At 45.2% G+C, this 22166-nt stretch overlaps 1 pseudogene; it reads right to left on the minus strand.

Annotated features, from left to right (window-relative positions):
- The window catches only part of LOC112530544, a 182245-nt pseudogene extending 163279 nt beyond the window's left edge, over positions 1-18966 (minus strand).
- Positions 18967-22166: the final 3200 nt, after the last annotated feature.

Raw genomic sequence — 22166 nt, forward strand, 5'->3', positions numbered from 1 at the left:
AAGCCACGTACTCACGCCGAGCTCAAGCGCTCCAATGAAGGGAAGCAGCACACGCTGCTCCTCCCCTCATTCTAGCCGCTTATGACATCACTAAGGGCCACCCGGCTGCTCCACCATGGACGGACAAGGTGGGGAGGCAAGACCACGTCACAAGACCACAGGATTCCAAAAGGGCACCCCAGCGTTCGAGAAATCAGTGCGTGGTTGGAATTCTATCTCAGCCAAATCCTGGAGAAGCTGGCATGGGGTTGTCGGGACCAAAGTGCAGGACACGGCGCTTGGTCCTGTTGAGCCTCTTGCTGGGCCTATGGCAAATCCACACTAGGGTCCTTCTTTGCATCCACGGGCGGCTTAGAGCAGCCATCTCTTTCACCTGGATGGAAATAAAGGAAGAGAAACACAGCACTACTACCAGCCTGCTTTGCCAATTTCTTTCCCGAGCACATTTTTGCCCTTTGGCTTCCATGACGACCTCATTTCCTCCTCCTTTTCTTGGGGGGAAGCTGCCCCCAGTGCCTGAGCTTCACATGAAACATGACACTAAGACAAACGCTTGCTGTGGGTGCAGGGTGGCTGTGCTTTGCCAGGTATACTAGCGGGCTAGGAAACGCCACGTGGCAGCTCCAGGCCAAGTCTGCATTCACTCACTGTGGCCACAGATGCTGCCTCACTGCCAGAACGCATCTGAGGATACAGATGGACGCAGGCACTCCTGCTCCTTCTGCAAAGCCCTCCTCTGCACTGCCCTTTAGCTGCTGCTCGCTGCTATGTCAACCGGGCTACCCTTTACAGCAGCCCTGGGATAAACACGCCTGTACTCTTCCGTGCAGCAGCGAGCTCCAGGGATGAAGCAGCAGACAGGAAACCAACAGAATCTACTGCTGCTGAATCCACCAGCTTCTTCTGTCCACCAAGAGTAATACCAAAGCACAGAACACAAGGGTGGATAAGCGCTTCCGCTCACACACGGACAAAGGGAATCAAAACAGCTTCATCAACAAGAGCTCGTAGGGTAAACCCAGCCTCAGAGACACAAATGCATCTGGTTCCAGTGAATATTACGGCACCTTGGTGATGAAACGCTGTTCTGCTGCTCGGAGAGCACGAAGCATGCTGTGTTGACACGCACTGCAGCGCGATGCCCAAGCTGAGCATGCAAACCTCCCCAGCACCCCTGGCCAATGCTGCCAGGGAAATGCACGACCTGCAGCCCCACATGGCTCGCTGCACGGACACTGGGGGGCTGTCTGAGTCTCACGTGGGATCGATTTTTCTTCAGTGTCTGCTATGATGCTACAACAGTGAGAACACTCTCGTGTTTATAGTTTCTGAGAAGCAGACTTGGACAGAGCCAAGGCCGTTCTCAGCAAAGTTCTCAAGAAGGAGCTGGGAGGAAACCAAATGAGGACAGTTGATGTCAACGGGCCAAAGGGATATTCCATACCATATGACATCAAGTGGAAGGCGTTTTAACGGGGGTGGGAGCTCATCTCACTCTCTCCCTCTGCTTGCCCATTGCTTGGGAGGTGCTGAGCCACTGCTTCTACATCACTCATTAGATACACTCAATGATAGATAGATAGGTAGATAGATAGACAGTCAGATAGATAGATAGATAGATAGATAGATATTCATTACTTCTGTCCTTTCCTCTACCTTTGGAAAGAGATTTCTCTCAACACATGAGTTCTACCTTCTTTTTCTTCCCCCACAGTTCTCTCCCCCATCCCACCGGAAAGGGGGGAGTAAGCAAAGGACGCTGTGGTGCTGAGCACCCACCGGCTTCAACCACAAGACGGCCGAGGGGCAATGGCAGCAGACGTGAAGTACACTGTGGTCACTTGGAAATGAATGTGGTCTTGATGTACACAAGCACACTGTTTCACTTTCCAGAAAACAACCTATGATGTCAATGAATCATGGCCCTCACTAGGAACATTTGCAAGGATGCCTTCAATGACCGAGGGCATCGCACGCCATGAACGTCACCCTGCTGACACAATGGCATTACAAACACAGCAGCAACCCCTGGCACCGATACCTCCGGGTACAACAAGCACGGGGCACTGGGCTGCTTTGGATGCAGTTTCAGCACAGACCTAAGGTCTTCGTGGAAAGCGCCTTGCAGAGCACATCGTGTCCTGCACCAGGCAGAGCGCTGCGCACCTCTCATCTTTCCAAACTTTGGGGTTTTGAAGCTGCACATTGTTTCTTGGGAGTTTGTCCCCCACAACTCCAGAGCACTTTCAGCTGCTTCCTGGTGATTCACGGCTTGCACAGTGCCAAACGCAACCAAGAAAAAAAGGCAAGAAAGAAGCAAAGGCCATGGCTATGCACAGAAGCGGCCAGGAAGGGTTCAGCTCCACAATGAAACCTGCACAAGTCAACTCAACAGATTCCAAGGAATTCATTGACATCTGACACAGCGCTATGGAAACTTAATGCTACTGATGTGGGGGGTGGAAGGAGCAGTTAGCAAGATGTGCATCTCAGAAGGTCTGGCAGACTGGTAAAAGAATGCTATCCAACTTAGCTTACAGGGAAAAGGAGGAACGGCTGCTTTCCTATTCTTCTTTCCTGAGTAAGTAACAGAGTTAGAAGTGTAGAAGAGAGTTAACAGCATATCAACTTAAGGACGGTGTAATAAATCAGTGTTATTTAGGTATATGAACAAACGTAACAGCCACACAGACCCAAAATCCCTTTTCTCCCACTGGTGTCCAGTAGTCCCTTAGTTTGCTGACAGATCGGGCTGCTTTCTTCTCTTAAAGCAGCACTTGTCTCACTGCTTTGCTTCACAGTCAGAATTCTGACCTTCTGACCTTTTAATACCTTTTTTCTTTTTTTAAAAAAATCTTTCCCTCTAGCTGCAGGTCAGAATGAAACCTCAACCATGGTCAAAACGGTGGGAGAGGCCGAAATACAACATAAAAGGAATAAAATTTGAGCTACCCGAGAAAAAAAATGAAGGAAGCACAGAAGTGGAAGCAGCCCTGGCTGGAATTCGATATGCTGCGAGAGTACAATACTTCAAAATAGAGGAAAAAATATGGAGGGAAGCGAGTGAAGAGCTGAACAAGTAACAGCTTTGAGTTCAATGTAAGAATTGTCAGTTTTCAAGTTTCATATGCAAATAAAAGACAGTGAAATTTCAGCAGTTCTTGTCTGAATGTTAAACTGCCCCTTCCTGAAAACGGTGTTACAGTGTGTTCAGCCCTGCTTCTGCCTTCCCTTCTAAATCACAACTAACAGAAGGGGTTTGCAGTTACTGTGTTGTCACTTCCAAATAACTGTTTCTTCTGCCTTTGCCAAGTAGACAGGGGCCAATTGTGAAAATGCTTCACTCAGTAAGGTTCAGAAGGGGGCTATGGCAGGGAAGCAGATGTACAGAAGCCCAGCTGGACAATCTGAGTGTAAGTGCTGCTTAGCTGTCCTGTAAAGGCACTTTTGAAATGACATCTGATAAAGCACCAATAGTAACCTGACAACAAAGCAGTAATACCAACGTTTTGAAACCAGCTTGCAAGAATGAAGCCAGATTAGCTGTTACTCCAGTCAGATTGTGTGAATGGGTGCAAGGTTCACCACAAAGTGGCACAGTAGGTTCTCAAAGATGCTCAACTGGGATGGGGCTTCTGAGCTCCAGTAAAAATCGCCTTCCCCTGCTTACCAGTCATGACAAGTGACGTCTGCAGCCACTGGAAGAAGCCTCTACAGAGGTAAAGCGTGACAGAACCTATTCCAATTTCATAGCAGCACAAGACTAATTTCTTCGGGAGCAACTTTCAACGTGAATAAGGAAGCAGAGGAGACAAAAGCAAGCACGGAGATCACATGCTTCAGCTGATTACCCATCAGTTGTATTTTCTTTGCACTCAGGAAAGTACAAGTGCACAATTACTTACAACAGAACTCCTAAATCCTGCAGATAATGAAGCGCCAGCAGTGCCACAGTTTTTTTCCATACTTCACATAACATTCCTGTCGTGTTCAAGACTTGAAAGCGTTACAAGTCTCATTAACACAAAAACATCTTTCCTTTTCAAAATAATGGTTTTGCTTTTATTTTAAAAGTCATTGTTGTCTATAACACTGATGAATGCTACTTACAATTAAAATAGTTTACAAAAATATATAATTTTTGTATTTACATAAATAATTACAAAAATACAAAAATATATAATAAAAAAAAAAACACAGAAAAACCATAGGGAATAAAAGCCCCCAAGAGTTAAATGGAAGACCCATACATAACATTTTAGAGAAGCAGGCAATAGCAAACTTAGCAGAATTTGTGGCGCACTGCTGTTTCTACAGTAAAACATCCTTTTTATTCTGCAGCAGTAATATTTACTGCACATATACGAAGTTACACAACATTAGAAATCTAACATGGGTACAACAAAATGAGGTTTAATGGGTCTTACAGGGAAGCAGAAGGTAAATGTCCTTAGAGAGCCAATTACTAGAAGGTAACTGGAGTTGTTGTTCTGCTCGTCTGATAAATGAGGGCGGGTGACAACTCCAAGTCTGCGCACAAAGTCCAGTCTGTATCTCAAGTACAAAGCTCCACTACAAATCATACTCTGGAGAAGAGTAAGTGTAGTTAAGACGTTCTCCTGCGCAACTTCTTACCTTCCTGAACAGCCGTTTACCATCAGTAGATGTTCATAGATCAGACTTCTCACTGCATACAGAATTCCTGCTTCTGTGTCAGGGTCAGAAAGCTATGAGGAACTCACTGTGAGTTTCGTAGAGTTATCTCATTAAGTGGACAATAAGTTAGAGTTCAGTGACTCCTGGGTCAGAGTGATTTGGTGTGGTACTGAAAACAGCTTGTGAAGTTGTCTGCTCACCAGCAGTGGTAACGTTACAGGCACTCACTGCAGTCATCCTTCCCAAAAGAACAAAGCAGGGAGGCTTCGTCATATATTTCAGAACACCTGCACTTCACACTGATGATTGTGATTCTGTCTAGGAGTAGATGGCATCAGAAGACATTTGGAAAAAAAAAAAAAAAATTTCACAGTAAAACAACTGTAGACAGTCCACTCATTAAACATGACCACTTTTTTAGAGTGAGCATCAGGCTTGTTTCAGTAAAAGAACTGCTGCTTCAAAGAAATCCTTATTTCCTGATCACAGATTTAAGATGTTCCCGTTTGCACTCTTCAGCGAGCTCTTCAGCAATACGCAGAGCCTTGACTTTCACCAACAGGAGAACAACTTCTTCAGTTTCATCACTATTACAAAAACAAGTTGATATAGCAACACATTCACACCTGACTTCAAAATCAATAAAGCTAAAACGTGCCTTGAGCTACACTGACCACTAACTGCACCCAACTTCTAGAGCCTCAAACTAGCCTGCACTAGTACTGCAAAAGCGATCCATTTTACATTATGGATTGCATCTTTAGTTGTACGTAGATGTTGTAAGTACATCACTGAAAGTGTTAAATGCATGAGGCTTGAGGAATTTAAGAATCATAGAATCATTAAGGATGGAAAAAAACACAAAGATCATCTAGTCCAACTGTCAACCCATCACCACCATGCCCACTGAACCACGTCCCTAAAAGAAATACTAACATAAAGAATATGAGGAAGTGCTGCATCCCAAAGAACATGTTGTTTGTTACCTGTGGTTATTCCTGTGAAGCATACGTGCTCACTGAACCAAATGCTGGCAGAAGTTCACTGACTCGGGGAGAGTTGACCCACTTCCATGATTTTGGAACCACCTTTCTGGGAAGCATGCAACCACCTGTTCACCCAGAGAGTATTCTAAAAGAAAAAATAGAAAGAAAAAAAAAGGCTTTCAATAACACTAAGTCACACCGTTTCTGACAGACTTCTCCTTTTGGCTAGTTCAGTTATTATTGGAAGTGTTTACTCTTCAAAAAACAAAACATCATTTTAAGCAGTTATTCCTAAAGCCTAGGAACCAATGCTTGCTTTGAAATTCTTTTATACACCAAGGTCATTAAAACAAACAAACAAACAAAAAAACAACTTCAAATGTTAAATAATTACACACTTCAGACTACATCTGTCCCCATGGAAATAAGACCTTTCACCTCTTTACACTTCTCTATGTTTTCTGGCCCTGGTGGTGTGTTGAAGAGGTTCAGAAGAAGGCAACGATTCAGCAGCTTGCTCAGTCCCACACCACGGACTTTGTCTTCCTGTACAGTCCCATCCCAAAGGAGAACCTTGGAGAGCACCTGCAGTAATGGAGAAACAGAACATGCATATCTGATGGCTGAGGGTGCATTAGAACCTCCTTTTTAAACTCAAAAGATACCATGTCCATCCAATCTCAGTACTCAAAAAACAGGATTTATTCTCTCCAAGCTTACTGCCAATTAGTCACTAAAAAACTACCGATCATAAATAGTCTTTTGAAGTAGATTAATTTTACATGTGCCTATGACCTGTACCCTCATACATACACACATCACCTCCCAAGGAAAGAAAGAGCATGTTACCCTTCCAATTGGTTAACAATTTGCTAACACCCAAGAACAGAAAACAACTATGCTTTATTTTTTCAGAGAAAAGCCAGTGGTCAAATCTGAAGGTGTACACATGTACAAAGATACCAGAGGTGTGCACGTGTACAAAGACACCAAGCTCAGCAAGAAACAGGGTTCAACAGCAATTGAGATCCAATTCTAAGTGAACACTGGAGAGAATCTGTGACAGAATGAAAAAACAACCACTACTGCATATGCTACATAGGATTAAATGCCACCAGCCTCATAACACAAGTAAGGTTGATAGCCATTGTCACTAGCAGCAAAAAGATTCTTTTGTACTTGATCTCAGTATTATTCGTTAGCAAGAGTTGTCTTCAGTTACCTGTTATCACTGTAGAAATGACTATTTAAAAAGACTTAAGCCCAGCGTAAGAACATCGCTGGTCTCCCCCTCAACACAGAATGGTTAATGTCAAGGTAACTGTTAACCTCAAGGTAGTTCACCCACACAGACACAGTACGTGATCTTAGCAGTCACCAGTCAGAAAGCAGTCGCAAAGCCCACGACTACTGCATACTTCTCTGGAGTGTTTGGCAGGACACTTCCTTTTGACTGCATGAGCTGCTAGGAAAGTTAGACTGTAGGATGGCACAAACATCAAAACCTCATCAACTGTACTTCTTCATTAAAATAGTTCCTGTCCTCTTCTCGCCCAGCCCTTTGGGAGTACTCTCCCATACAATTTCTGGGCATGGTTTAGAGGACATTCCCGATAGGCAGCCTGCAGATGATCACCTGCTTTGAAAGACAGCACCAATAGGGGCTGCACAACGGCAGTCTCAAACACAGATAAGTCACACTAATAAGCTGCTGAACAGATCCAAAGAGTTTAATGCATGACCTGCAGTACTACTTACTCTGGGGTAAACAAATTCACGACTTCACTCCAGAAAAAAAAGAGTGGCAAACTGTCAGAAGATACCCAACACAAACACATTTTCAACTGTTCTGCATATCACCACTTCTAAAGAGAAGACTGACAGTGAGGATGGAAAACAAACTGAAAGGAGAAAATTTCAATCAGCAGTGAAAGACCACTAGTCTCGCTTTTAGAAACATGTATTTGACAGGACATTTAAGTCAGGCAATACACAATCTCAGAGGGTGATACCAGAATCTTATGTCTGTTTCGTGTCTGCCAGGTATCAGCACGAAGCTCCCTCTTGTCTTCTCTGCATCTGTCCATGACAAACCCTTACACAACAGCTTGCCCCAGGAGTGAATATGGCAAGTCCTCAACATTCCCAAATTCCCTGATTTCTCTACAGGAATGTGCAACATGGCAGCAGGAAGCCTCTGCAGAGCTGTCACCATGGCCTTGTTAGCACACACAGCAGGGGAACTGGGATGTTAATGTGTTTTCCTGCATCTAAACCTCATCTTTAGTACGAATCCAAACACACTCATAGAGGAAACGGATCTAAGAGGGAATTGAATCACAGGCATTCAGACATTCCTAACTCAGCACTTTAGACTGAATAAAGCTATACTAATACGCTTATACGCACATGCAGGGATTCCATTCTACAAGAGCAACACGGGCACTGTATGCACATACTGAGGAAACAGACCTATCCACAGAGTGCCAATGACTGATCTCATGGAAGGTTAGCAGGAACAGATGAGGAAATTAAAGTCTCTTGACTACGTATCAGAGGTGGGTGAGCATAAATAGCTCACTGACAAAAACAGCTAACCTTCCTATTAAAATACATTAAACTCTCAGGAATCAGATTTGACTGAAGATACATTTCCTCAAAGACGACTGTCTACTTTTAACTAAAATGATTTTCACAGACAAGATTGGTGCTTTTTCTTTACCTCAACAGCTGACCAAAACCGTCTGCCTTGGAATTTTGAACATGGCGATGATTTGTCTTCCACAGTGCTGGTCAGAAAAAGAGGAAGAGGAAATAAGGATTTTGTTTGACCTGAAAGTAAGACAAGCAGACAATTCATCTCTTAAACACCAAAGAATTACAACTATGGGATTCTTTCAGCAGTGACAACCAGAATCAAGGTCTAAGGAAACAGCTGTTAACTGCAACTCCTTGCAATACCCAATGGAATTAGCAGTTGGAAACACTCGAGTATGTGTTTAATAGATTCTCAGCAGAACAGCTCTGCCTGTAACCAGACAAACATGCTGCATCAGGCTTAGCAACACTCTTCTCCCAGCTGTGTCTTAACCCCACATCTACCAGACTCTTACCAGTTATCCCCTCTCTAAGAGCGTCCAGCAATAAGCATCAGCAATATCAACTATTTCAGGAAAGAAAGGAGGAGTCAGGAGTAGAAGGGGGAGCAGACCACCACAAATAACACAAGCCCTCAGATACTCCAAGTTAAGATCACAAAACCAGACTCTGGGCTGTGCCTCATAAACTAAGAGCTTTCCATTTATGAAAGCTTTTAGTTACAGGAGCAAAAAAGCATTAAGTTGACTGCGTAGTTACTCTTGTCGGAATGAGTTCATAAACATCAATGTTTGGTAACTATTCCTACAATGAAACAGTAGAAGGCACATTTGTTCCATTTGCTCATGGATGTCTACAATATATTTCACCCACGCTTCTGGGGAAAAGGTACAGAAAAATAGAACAAAGGCTAAAAAAAGAGGTTAGGTTGCAGGTAGACTTGGTGGTCTTTAAGGTCTTTCCCAGCCTGAGCAGTTCTATGATTCTATGACTAAAAATAACAATTTTAAAAAGTAAAAAAATAAATTCCCAGGGACAGCTTACCTTTTCGGATACAGAGGGATAAAGACCTCCTCCTCTACAGACTGCTTCATCCTCAGGACAACCGTGTTAATCAAATCCTGCCAAAAAAAAAGAAAAAAAGGAAAAATATTAACACAATCATCACAAGAAAAGAATCTCACCTTCCACTTACAACAATTTTAGGCAGTTATTTTGTTCATGTGGAAAAGCAAAATGCTAATTCAGCTGAATGCAGGTGCCACTCTATATAATACACTAAGATCACGACGGCATTAAAGACCTGTGAGCAAGTCTCAGCTTTAACCATCTTTCTTTTTTTTTGTTTTGATAAAATCCTCTTGGATAACGAGATTAATGTATTTACCAGCTATGAGGTTCTATTAAAAAAAACACAACAAAGCACCACAGCTACTATACAAACTAAACCTTATCTAAAGCTTCTTCCTGAAGTCAAGTGTGGCGACTGCATAAACGTTTGTTATTATTTCTTTTCATACTAAGGGCCTAAACATCAACTTAGTTTCACCTACTTTATGCTGGATAAACTCCCAGATTTACATAAGAATAAAACCAGAACTGGGCTAAGTGTATGTTACAGTGAATATTTACAGTGAAGTGCATACACTGCATCAAGAACTTCCTTCCCCATTACCACAACAGCCTTTACCTGTTTTGCCTGACTGCATTCCCTTCTGGACAGGACTTGTTTTTCAAACACGTTATCGCAAAGCTGTGTAAGGTTCTCAGTCTGTGAAGTCGATAAAGGATCCCACACATTCTTGGCAAATGCTGAAAAATAGGAATTATTTCATTCATGATATCCAAGTGGCTATCTGCTCTAGTTTCAAGGAAGCAAACATTCAAAAAGCTAAACCTTTCACTTGCAGTAACCTTAACAAGTAATTGTAACTATCAACATAATTTTACATCACCACTTATTTAAGGTTTGATTACCTAGCTGCAGTGAACGTCCTCAAGACAACCTTAATATACCTGTAATTTTTGGCAGGATAGTTTTTTCAATCACTCTAGGCAAAACTTCTTCATCAGGATCATCATCTCTTTTTGATTCAGACGGCTTTTTGGCATCGCTGAATCCTTCTACAGCTCTGAACCAGGGCATCTCTTTCAGGTCTGTAGAATTCTGCTGAAAGATCATTCCCGTTAGTTGTTCAGCTGTCAGGATTGAGAGAAAAAGCTCCATGCAAAAATATACCAAAAATCATGCCAAAAATGATAACAGAAGATTCTCATTTAACAATTTTACATGGATTCTAATCACGGAATGGACCAAAGCAGCAAGCTAAAACTGAATGTACAGCTAGATTTCAGAGGGTAGGGTTGTCAAAATGTCAGCAAACAACTCCACATTAATAAAGATGCAAGTGATTCATATACAAGCAACCTGACAAGAGGAAAAGATGCCCTCCTTCTAGTTATCAACACTTATCTCAAGCTCTGGAATGCCTCTATAACCCACGGCAAAGCTCCTGTACAGAAGTCTTCCCTGCAAGCAGCATGCCCCCGTCCTGCACTCTGGCAAAGCCTTTTTCAGGAAAAAAAAAAGATACAGAAGACCACAAAAAGACTTCTGCGGTTTTGAACAACTGCACAGATTTAAATACCCATTACATTTCATATTTTGTATGTCTCTTAAAAGCTCAGACAGGAAAATCCTCCTTCTGTTATTCAGCAAATACGCATCGTGCCTCTCCCAGCTCCTCGTGACCTGCTCACTAAGGCAGTTCAAATCTCAATTTGAAATACATTCCAACTTTGGACAAAAAACTGATTAAACTAAAGAAGCCTACAGTCTTATCTATTCTTCCTAAGGCATTGGTCAAAATTGTTTGAAAGCATCAATTCTGTGCTGTAGAAAATAAACGATACACCATTCAAAAGGAGTATTTCTCCACTCTCCCTTGAAAATCCTTCTCAATACGGGAGGAATTCTGCTCTCATATCCTGACCAACCTTTGCTCTTCTGGAATTCAGTCACCTCTGTCAGAGCCAGTTCTTCATCACTCGGCATGCCTTCGTGGTGACCAGCTGTTTGTGAACGCTCTCTCAGCTGCCGCCTGCAAGTCCTGCATTCTGTAATGAACTCAGGTGAGTTATTCACCATGTACATACGTAAAAGAAAGCTCAGTGATATACTAAGAACACCCGGTGAGAGCAATAGCCTAAGGAAACACGGTGAGGAAGCAGAAGTAAGCATGCAACCCTAGAGACACAGACTGTAACAGTAAGGTACTTTGTGAGCTGCCAAAGGACATTAAAAGCATCTCTAACGACCTTCACTTCACCACATTCATACTAGGAACTCCCCCCACCTGAAACACCAAACATCTAACATGGTACTCCATACTATCCCTGCCAGAGGTAGTCTGTAAGAAACTACTGCGCTCTCAACAGTCCATCATCTCAGTCCTATGTAGCTTATGCAACAACTTGCACGGAAACTGTGACTGCATCCAAGTCTCACTGGGGCTAAAAAACGTTAGTCCTGTCACCACATACCATAAGAGCATGCAAAATCAACAAGAAAATTATATTTATACCTATTATTTGCATAGCATACCTCTTGTATGTAATTATTGACATTACTTAACGTTAAAGGTTAACAGTTTGCTTCCAGCAAAGTTTTATTATGTCGTTTTTCAACCAATAAAACTCTTAAGTCCTTACCTGTGCCTAAACAGTGCTGAGTCAAGGCACCAATGCAACTGGAACGGTTTCAGAGCTCCCAGTAACTTAAGGTCAGCAGCAGACCCCGACGTTCAAAATGTAGCACCTGGCCTACGCTGATAACAGAGGGTAGGTTAGATGTTCTGATGCACCTATGAACATTCAGATTCCAATCAGCACGAAGAAAACCCCCCATTAAAAAACAGATGGTTTCCATGTACCTTGAGCTTTGGAAAGGAAAGGCATTTTTGCACGTGTGTGTATCACCTCGCTTAGTAACTGCAAGGATTTACCTTCATCCCTGTGTAAGTCACAGGAAGCAGATACACACTTACTACAGTTAGATGTAATTATACGTACCTTCGATGCTCACACATTTTCAGAAGCTTCATCTTTTCATCACTCTCCAATCCATCATTACTTGGTTTGCCATTCCCAGCTACCAGAAGACAGGAACAAAACAAAGAGGTGAATGCAGAACACTGATTCTGCTTCTGCTCTTCATTTGGAGACTAACCAAAGTAAATAAAACCTCCTGATGAAAAATTCACAGTCTCCAGTCTAAAGCACAGTCAGTATTATCAGTGAACTGTAGGACGGCTGTGGCTGCTCCCTCGTGCAGGGGGATTGCCAGGTCACAGCCTGAACCGGGAGGTGAGCACCTGTGTGAGCACAGGGAGGGTCCCCAGATCTCTCTCCCCTTCTTGGTGACGCTTCCAGCTGTGCTTCCCAGAGTGCACACACACTCAGAGTCTGCATGCTTTGCACCCACCCCACCTGCACACCAGTTAGAACCAGAAAGGGCTACATCCCCGAGCTCACTCTTCTCAAGCTGCTGCCAGTTATCAGTCAATCCTTCCTTGTCCTCCTGTTCTACAGTGCCTGCGTCCCAAACAACCTAATATCTACTGGAAAACTGACTCAGTTTCTCTTTTCAAGTACTGATAGACAACCACTGAGATCAGTACTTCAAAACTGACTGAGCATTTGGTCATGCTATATTCACTATTCTACCACGGAGAAGTGATACTACGCGTCCTACTTCGGTAAGGATTTCAACTAGGACATCTAGTACAGTATGCCCACTGACAACAGAGCCTGCTCACTAGAGTTTTTTCAGGCTGTTTAAGACTCTAAGCCACAAACTGAATGCCAATTGCCTACTACAGGACTACCAAAGACCCTACCAAAAAGTGTTCAGCGGGACACTATTGGTACAATTAGTTTGCTTCAATCTGCCTTTGAACACCTCGCCATCACAGGAAACATCTCAACGAAACCTTGTACAGTTATGTACAGTTACATAAAAAAAACACCTCAGGCTGCAGCACAACTGACAGTAGTTGGATTTGACAGTGCATTCTCTGCAGGGTACCCTCATCGAGCCAAACTTTGTGCAGCATCTTCCAACCTTCCATCTTTTTTTTTTATTTTCTATTTTTAATAGTTAAGGTTTGCAGTTAAGGAAAGCAACACAGCTGATAACATAGACAAATCCTCACACAACCCAGCTAAATACCAACTCAAACCTAACGTAAGATCCTTATTACTAGTCACACATTCCAAAGCAAATACATTTTGAGATCCCAAAACTGCACGCAAGTCCCACCTCCCATTCAGCTTTAGGACACCCTGGTTACTACACCTGAAGAAAAGTTCTTCCAATAACATTCTGTTTTTCTCCATCACAACCCAGGTGAGCCCACAGCTCAAGCCAGCGTACATATCCTACCTTAATCATTTTAGGTTACTGTGAGGGGTGGTCTGTTCCTCCTTTGTTTCCTGTTACTGGTCGTCTCTCATCATCAATTCCAAATAAGAAATCTCATTTTTGCCTGGAAAAAATGCAGGTTCGTCATCTTAAAGAAATGGGTGGCAGCGAAGGGAAGGAAAACACGCGTACTTCTTCATTGAAACAGTTTACTAAGTTCTCTAGGTATGTTTTCATGCCCCTGTAGAACGTGTAATTCATAGCAGCATCTGAAGGCTTCTCTCATTCCTGGGCAGTTATCTTTGAACTGTCAATGCTCTCCACGTGTTTCTCATACTCCCTCTGGTGGGCACGGGGCACATCCTGCAACGATGCCATCCTAAAAAAGAACACACTCAGACAATTAAAACCACGACAAGTCAACAGTTAACACATTCCTGAACATCTTCCGCTTAAAACAAAGCACAAAATCCTTGCTAATAATAGCACCTGCATTGGAGCAAAGAAGAACTGCAAGACTTACCCATACCAACATTTACAGAAGCACTGTGTGTGGACAAGATCCATGCTTTGGAAAACATCAAATGTCACTGACGTAGTGGTAGTTCTGAAGGTACCCCCACTGACATGTTACCCATATTCCTCTACACAGCACGCTCCTAAAGAGCATAATATGGCAAGTGTAGCGACGTTACACGGAACAGATTCTACCCAAGTTGATGTGTGTAGGAATACAGCATACATCAGTGCGTCCCACTTAATTTATACCAACTTAATATCACCAAGCTATTACTACCAGACGTGTTCTCCCTCCCCTTCTTGTTACTTTCCAAATAGGTCTCCCACTCTCGATAGTCTTTCACATTTGATTGTACTTGAACTCCCCACATCATTTCATCCATTTCTTTCAGGTGATGAAGGCCAAAAAAAAACCAACAACATACAATTCCACAGAAATATTTAGTCCACTTCAGTGGAAATTCTTTGAACACAAGCAGGCCAGCAGCAGTCTGTACAAAAGAGTATACATACACAGAGGTTCACACAAGTTAATGGCAGATGTTTGTGTTTCAGCTGCACGATGTCTGAACTGATCAGTACAGCTGCTTCTGGCTGCGTGAGCACTGAGAGGTGATGGGGATGGCTATCTCGGTAGCTGCAGATGCCTGACCCCACCTGTCCTTCTCACACACTCCCTTGGAAGTTCCCATCTCCACCCAGGACATCTCAGCTGCCCACTGCCTTGTCTGAACGGGCTGAAGAGCCACGACAAAAGGACTGACAGCCCCACCTGCCCTGAGTGAAGTTCTCCCTCCTTGGCAAATATAACACTCTGCCTACGCTCCTTTCAGAACCAGCAGCACGTAGAGTAAAGCAGCAGATTCTTACAAGCGATAAAATGCTTGAGAATTCCAAACGCTCCCCTGCAACAAAGCATTGCCAGGTAAAGTTAAAATCTGTAATGTTGTGCTAAACATTACAATAAGCACAATACACAACTAACCCCAAAACCCTTCAATATTCGCAAGAAAGAATAAGACTCCAAAGCTGTCATCAGCTGTGACAGAATGAACACCTCAGCAATTAACACTTAAAGCAGTATTTACCTTTCAGTCAGTTGCTTTTTCATAGTTTCCAAGTTCACAGCTGGTAAGGAAACACAGGGACCAAATGTGGGTTTAGCTGGTTGAGATTTACACAGGGAAGCATTGCTGTAAGTTTCCTAAGAGAATTGCAACACTTTCAACACATAGTTTATGCAAATTAAATATAAGTTTGTACACAATTGATTTAAGTTTTGCCTCTGCAGCTTTAGAGGTCAACAAAACACACCATGTGAACATATAAAGCATATGACAAAAAGATGTACATTGGAATGATCAGATTGGGCAATTTCTGTACACCACAAAAGGGAAAGCGTATATACAAAAAGCTGTGTACTTATGGTGCAAAATGCATACACCATTCACATCCATCAGTACAAAGCAATCTGTAATTTAGGGTAAAGCAGCCCTCCTCTCAGTCTGAAGACATCAATGGCTTCCCACAATATATAGCGGTTCAATATCAACAGCTGAAACCTCACAAGCAGTACAGTTTTTAATATGAAAAGCAGAAATAAGCTACAGCCAAACAATGAAGATGAAGATAGAAGTTTCATTCTGACAATTTGGCTTGACTGTAATTATAACCTAAAGACTCCAAACACATCAACACGGAAATTAAATGACATTCTGCATTCTAAAACAGCAGTAGTCTGTAGGGCAAAATCTAGCCCGAACACAGTGACTTGGAGTCGTCGAGTCCATGACCGAGGTCTGCTGCTAAAAACTTCTGCAATCTTCTGCACAGCAAAAACAGAGGGGTCTCCAGACACAAATGGAGTATGAGGACCTAAGAACACCAGTTATACTGGATGTGAAATTCAGCAGCAATCTTCCCAATCCTTGAACCACTGCCATGCAGCAAGCAGCAACTTCTGCACCTTTCCCTTCTGACATGAAGAATTGGTAACTCAGGTTTTCCTAGTCTGATATAGAACAGAAGACTCAAGCCAAAAACAACACAACATCAGAGAAAACATTCTTGCCAATATTTTACCAGGAAAAAGAAAAAAAACAATCTCTCTCTTGCCTATGAGCAAAAGGCAGATTTCAACAGTTAGGAAAGCACATATCATCTGAGGGAGTGCGACAGCTTTCTTAATTTGCTGTTCTTCCCACTTTGTTTCTGCCTCATCTTCACTTGATCCATCACTCATAGGCACTACAACTTACATCAGTCGTTAGCACACCCCATTACGCCCTTTGCTTATTTCCCTACTCCTCACCCAACCTCCTCCTTCAAAAACAGTACCGCTTCCCACAGCCATTACAAGTGATAGAAACAGATGACAGCAGACGAAAAGCCTGTACACAAGGACCACGTCCAAATCAGAAGATGTAGGAATGGCAACTGGATTTTGCAGAATCCATCTTCGTTTACCCAACTGTTTCTCAGATGACTGCAGTACCAGAAGAACAAAGATCAAATGTCTCAAAGCAAACCCGTATATCATGTGAGACTTCAAAAACAGACTACAACCTGGGGACATCACACACGGAAGATCCTTAAGTGTTCTAAAATGCACAATCTACTACAGGCACAGAAGTTTCTCCGTAGCATTTATTACAGCAATAGAGTCAGACCATACCTGCACATTACTTACAACCATTATCCAAATAATAAAGCAATTGGCCTACAAGCCTGGCAAACCAGTGCTTTGTAAGTGAAACTGCAAACAGCAAGATGAGTTAAGGAGCAACCGAAAAGCCACATACGCTTGGCATGCAGTAAGTCTGCCTACTTCCAAAGGGCTGGCTGGCTCTGGTTGGTTGTGTTTTGTTGTTGGTTTGTTTTTACCCCTTTCCCATAACAGTCATAATGTCAGTGTGTGGAGAGCAGGAACAGCCCACGTAAACCTCAAGGACCACCAAGCATTATGCTCTTTTGTCAAGACCAACAGCACAACTTTGCACTGCACTCTTCACTGGGCAAGTCTCACATTCTTCCAGACATCCATCAGTAAAAGACACAGCCTCTCTGGGAGAAAAGGCACCAACTCACCCGTGCGTTCAGCCATCCTATGCCAAAGAGTTCTCTTTTTAGGAACAAAATAGAGATGATTCCTATCAGGCTCGTCCTCATCCTCTGAATCACCGCCTTCTCTTCTCCGAGAAAGCTGACGATCATTTGAAGCATCCAAGGGAAGATAATCAGCTCGGGTCCTGGCGAGGTGACGTCTCCTCCGAGCAGCCGCAATACAGCCTGCACTGGGGACACAGCCTGCACGCAAGGGAAACAACATCTGAGCCAAAGACTGAAAGCAGCACTCTATCACTCCGAGTGCCAATAACCACCACAATTCAGGAACACTGCGCAATTCTGAACTGAAAACACAATGTCTGTCTTATAAGCTTACCAAATTAAGCTTATAAATATATGAATATCAACAAATGGAAAGAGACCCTTATAGAATAGCTCTTAACCTGAAAACAGACCTTTTCCTTTCAAATAAATCAACATCCTGCCTTTTTTCCAGCTCTTTCACAGATTGAGACTGATCAAGAAAGCTACACCAACCGAGTTTACAAAGGAATCCAAACTTTACTAACAAAACAGTAGATAAAGCTAATTTTTACCTCAAAGTGAATTATGAATCACTAAACAATTTTGTTTGCTGCTTCTGCATTCCTTCCACTATCAGTGGTTATAATTTCTAATCTACCTCCTGAAACTAATACAGAATTATGACAAACACCTGCAACCAAAAATACCAAGGAACCGTCACTATTCTTTCAAGACAGCCCTGGCTCAGCACAAACAACATGCTTAAAAACGCCCAGGAACCTGGCCTGGTGATAACTCCTTCCTCCTCTGGGATGCGTTGGATTCATTCTCAGAGTCTGTGCTGTTGTAGCCCTCACTCAGTGAAGAATAACTCCCTTCCTTTGTTTCTTGAGCACCCTCCGTGTTGCAGTCCCAGGCTCCAGCTGAGGTCTTTCTGCTGTAAGAGAAAAAAAGGAAGACTCATTATTTCATTATTAAGACTCAGTTTCAGCTGCTGGAAACTGATGCACAGGGTACCTGGTTACCAGCAACCATTCAGACTACAAGGAAGCAATGGCTAGTCACAAATCCACCTCCACCTGACAGAGCTGCCTCTGACCAATTAGAGTCCGGGGAACGGACAGAGCTGCCGCTGACCAATGAGACGCCGGGGGAGGGACGGGCAGATGCTGCTCGCGGGGAGCTCCTCCTGCCGCTGCTGGATGCTGATGCTGACAGGGCTGCAGATGCTCTGCAGGGCCAGCTCGTAGCTGGGAGCCACGAATGGACACGGCGGGAGAGAGGAGAGAGCTGGCGGGGAGCAGCCGAGGCATCCAAGAGCATCCAAAAGCAAGGCTCCTCCGTAACGAGGAGCCGAAGACACCGCGTGCGTAGGTGCGTACCCGAAAACGCGCATGCAAAACGCTGTGTGCGCGGTGCTGCATGCGCAGCGCGGTGCCGAGCCCGGCGGGTACTGGGATGCTGCGGTGCCGGGGCCGCTTCACGCCCGTACCGCGACCGCCGATCTCCGATCTCCGAGCCGCTCGGGTTCCGCTGCTGCTGAGAGCGCTTTGAAACGGCCGGGGGACGGCGCGGGGCTGGGGGGGGAAGGGGACGTCTGCTGGTCCGCCGCGGCGGAGAGCAATTTGGATGGCGCCGGGCGCTCGGGGGCAGCTGTGAGCCGAACCGGTCCGGTCCCGGGATGGGCTCGGGCATCGAACGGCGGAAAAAGATGAGGGGCAGCCTGGTTTAGAAGGAGGAGATCGCTGAGCCGGCGGTCCGAGAACCGGCAGCTCGCCCGCACGCGTAGCGCTTATGCGCAACAGTTGCTGGTTTGGAGTCGTCGGGCGCATGCTCGCTACGACCTGGAGGACTAATCACAATAGAGAGCGGCGGATGAGCTGCACAGAGCGGTTACGAAGCCACTTCCGCATTCCTACGCGCACGCGTTGTGCCGCCTGCAGGACTGAGCAGCGGACAGCGGCAGTTCCGCGCATTGGCCACGAGGTGGCGGCAGAGACCGCGGAAAGAACTTGGACGGGATCGATGCGGCCCGCGGCGTAATCGCTGGCGGTCAGTGCTCTGTCGGGATGACGGGGGAAGAACACGGAATGAGAAGTGGGGGGCGGTGGGGGTGAAGACGAAGAAAACAGAGGGAAACTCCTCCAAGCTCCAAGGAAAGCTGTGCTAAGAGCTTTACAAAAAGAAAATAATAATAATAATAATAATAATAAAAAGTTTTTAAAAATTACTTTTTGCCAGCATCTGTTGCACTGTTTTGAAATATTCACATACCCAAATTCAACTGCCCAGTACACAAATAAACACCCAGTACAGAATCTGGCACTCCATGGTCCTCCCAGAGCTTGTTACTGCTTTTTAGGCTGCTCTACAGGTATGCTGTCCTTTCCCCTTCATTCCCCTGTCTCTTGTACCCTTTTTTCACCCCGTGCCTTCCCCATTCCTTTTCCAGGCTTTCCCTTTCCTTTCCCCGCTTCCTTCCCCACGCCCTCCCCCTGCAACAGCCCCATGTTCTGCTGCTGTTCTCAGCTGACAATCCTTACACCACACTGTTCAAACACATCGGATCAGACTGCATACTGGCACTGATTTTAAAACAACAACAAATACATACAGTATTATGCGTGGATAACAAACTCCTACCTGCTTGAAGACCAATAGCAGCTCCTCATCCTGCAGTAACTCCTGCACACGGCCAGGTCTCCCATGCAGGGATTTGGCATCCGCAGTGGCTTCGCAACATTGGATTTGAGTCTTTGACTTCCACCTCAATCTGCTCGACAGCAAACTGCCAGAAAGGAGGAAGAAGGAACGTGCCAGCAGTGGATGCGATCGGCAGAGCCAGCAGGGCATCCCCTGCTTCAAAGGGCACTCTGCCTTTCATCCCCACCGTGGGGCAGCCACTCTCCTGCTTTGCCTCTCCCCAGGGCCTGCAGGGTTTGTTCCATTGCATGCTGTACCCGCATGGCCAGCACGTGCTACGGAGCCCAAGTGGAACACCTGTTGCAGAACAAGTCTTCGCAAGAACAAGACCTACAACCCACATGAGCTCCCTCTACGAAACAAAACACTTGTGGCTACAGCCACAACTACAAGCTGTCTCAAAACTGTCAGGATACTTTGTTCCATCCCAGGATCGTTCTTCACTTGCAGGCCTTTAGGTCACCATCGCAGTCAAGATTAAAATTTAGGCTACATCCCAGCCACTCAGGCCTCCCGCAGCCATTCGCTTCTATGCTCGAGGGCCCCAGAAAAAGGCCCTGGGCCTTCACAAGTGAAGCAATGCAACCTGACAGGACGGCTCTCATGTGGAGCGGCAGTGCTTCAGGATTTGATATTCACAAAGGAACGGCAACACCTGAGCAACACAGAGGAAGGTAGCAGGAATAAAAGGGCAAAGCAAGGCAAAACCTCGAGGAAAGAAAGGGAAAGGTGAGAGGAAAATGTCACACAGCCTGCAAGGTGCCCTAAAGAGCCATAACAAAGTCTGGCAGCACTGCCGTGCTGTGCAACGACAAAGATTTACACGGTCCTTACCTGTTAAGGCAACCAGTCACCTAAGTTGGGTTCAGGGGAATTATGGGACATGCAGCTTTCCAATCCTCAGCAGCATATGGACAAGCAAGGAGAAGGACAAAAAGGATGGCAGAGTACTAACAACACAGACAGTGCATGTCCATGCAGACTCCCAAACCCACAGCTTCCTGGGTTGTTTCTGCTTTTGTAGCATTTGCGTGCTGCAGATGAGGAAAACGCTCTGCTGTTTGAGTCTTCTTCTGCAAGAGCCACCTACAGGTAAATGGCAGCTAACCTGCAGACCGAGCAGTACTGCCTGGCGTTGGTCAGGGGGAGCTCCTCCTGCTGCTGCTGGATGCTGATGCTGACAGGGCTGGAGATGCTCTGCAGGGCCAGCTCGTAGCTGGGAGCCAGGAATGGACACGGCGGGAGAGACGAGAGAGCTGGCGGGGACCAGCCGAGGCATCCAGGAGCATCCAAAAGCCCTCACTCAAAAGCATCACAAAGCCACAGCCAGCAAGCTGGGCATGATCATCAGCAGCATCCCGGATGCTGGAGATTCTTTGCTACCATACACTACGGGAGCACAGCTCTCGCTGCAGGCATCCCACAGCCAGACAAAATGGGAACAAACCCGCAGCTCTGCTGCACGCACAGCCCACAGCCATAGCCTTGCAACATGAGCTGCCATGCTGTTGCTTGCATCCATCCCAATCCCTGGGAATGAAGACTCAGAAGGCAGTCAAGGCGATGATCCAGCACCAGCGTGCTTTTATTCATTAACAGCCAGAAGGGCTTTTTGGTGAGAGGTCCGGTGTACAAAGGGGACTCATTCTCTCTGGTGAAGGAGAGAGGGGCTCAGAGCTCGTGCTGCTGCCCGGTGCCTGGGACTGGAGCTCTGATTCTACGTCTTCCTCCACCAGGCTCGGCTCCTCCTGGCTGACGCTGACCTGCTCCTGCATGGAGCTGCTGCTGTCGGGGCACTCGGGCTGTGCTTGGGCTGGGCTGCACTGCAATGGTGCCCCGTCACAGTCCAGCTCGGTGACTGTTGTTTCTGGCAGGCTCAGGTCAGCGTCTTCTGCACCGCCGGGAGAGATGAGGGCTTCAACCTGGATGGTCACTTTCACTCCATCACTGGTGTTATATGGCAGGCTGTCATCCGAGCCGCAGCGATTCGTGCTTCCTAGCAGCTCTGCATTGATGGAAGCACACAGTGAACCATCACTATACGCTCTGGCTCTTCTGCGTGGACGAGGGCTCGGTTCACCTAGGAAGGAGTAGATACACAGGCAAACAGTTAGTGGCAAACTTGCACAAGCTGAATGATGAGAGTGGTTCTTGAGATTTGCTTCTGCAGTGGCAGCAGGACAAAGCCAAGA

Source organism: Gallus gallus, chromosome Z (genome assembly GCF_016699485.2).
Source record: "Gallus gallus isolate bGalGal1 chromosome Z, bGalGal1.mat.broiler.GRCg7b, whole genome shotgun sequence".
Taxonomy (NCBI): Eukaryota; Metazoa; Chordata; class Aves; order Galliformes; family Phasianidae; genus Gallus; species Gallus gallus.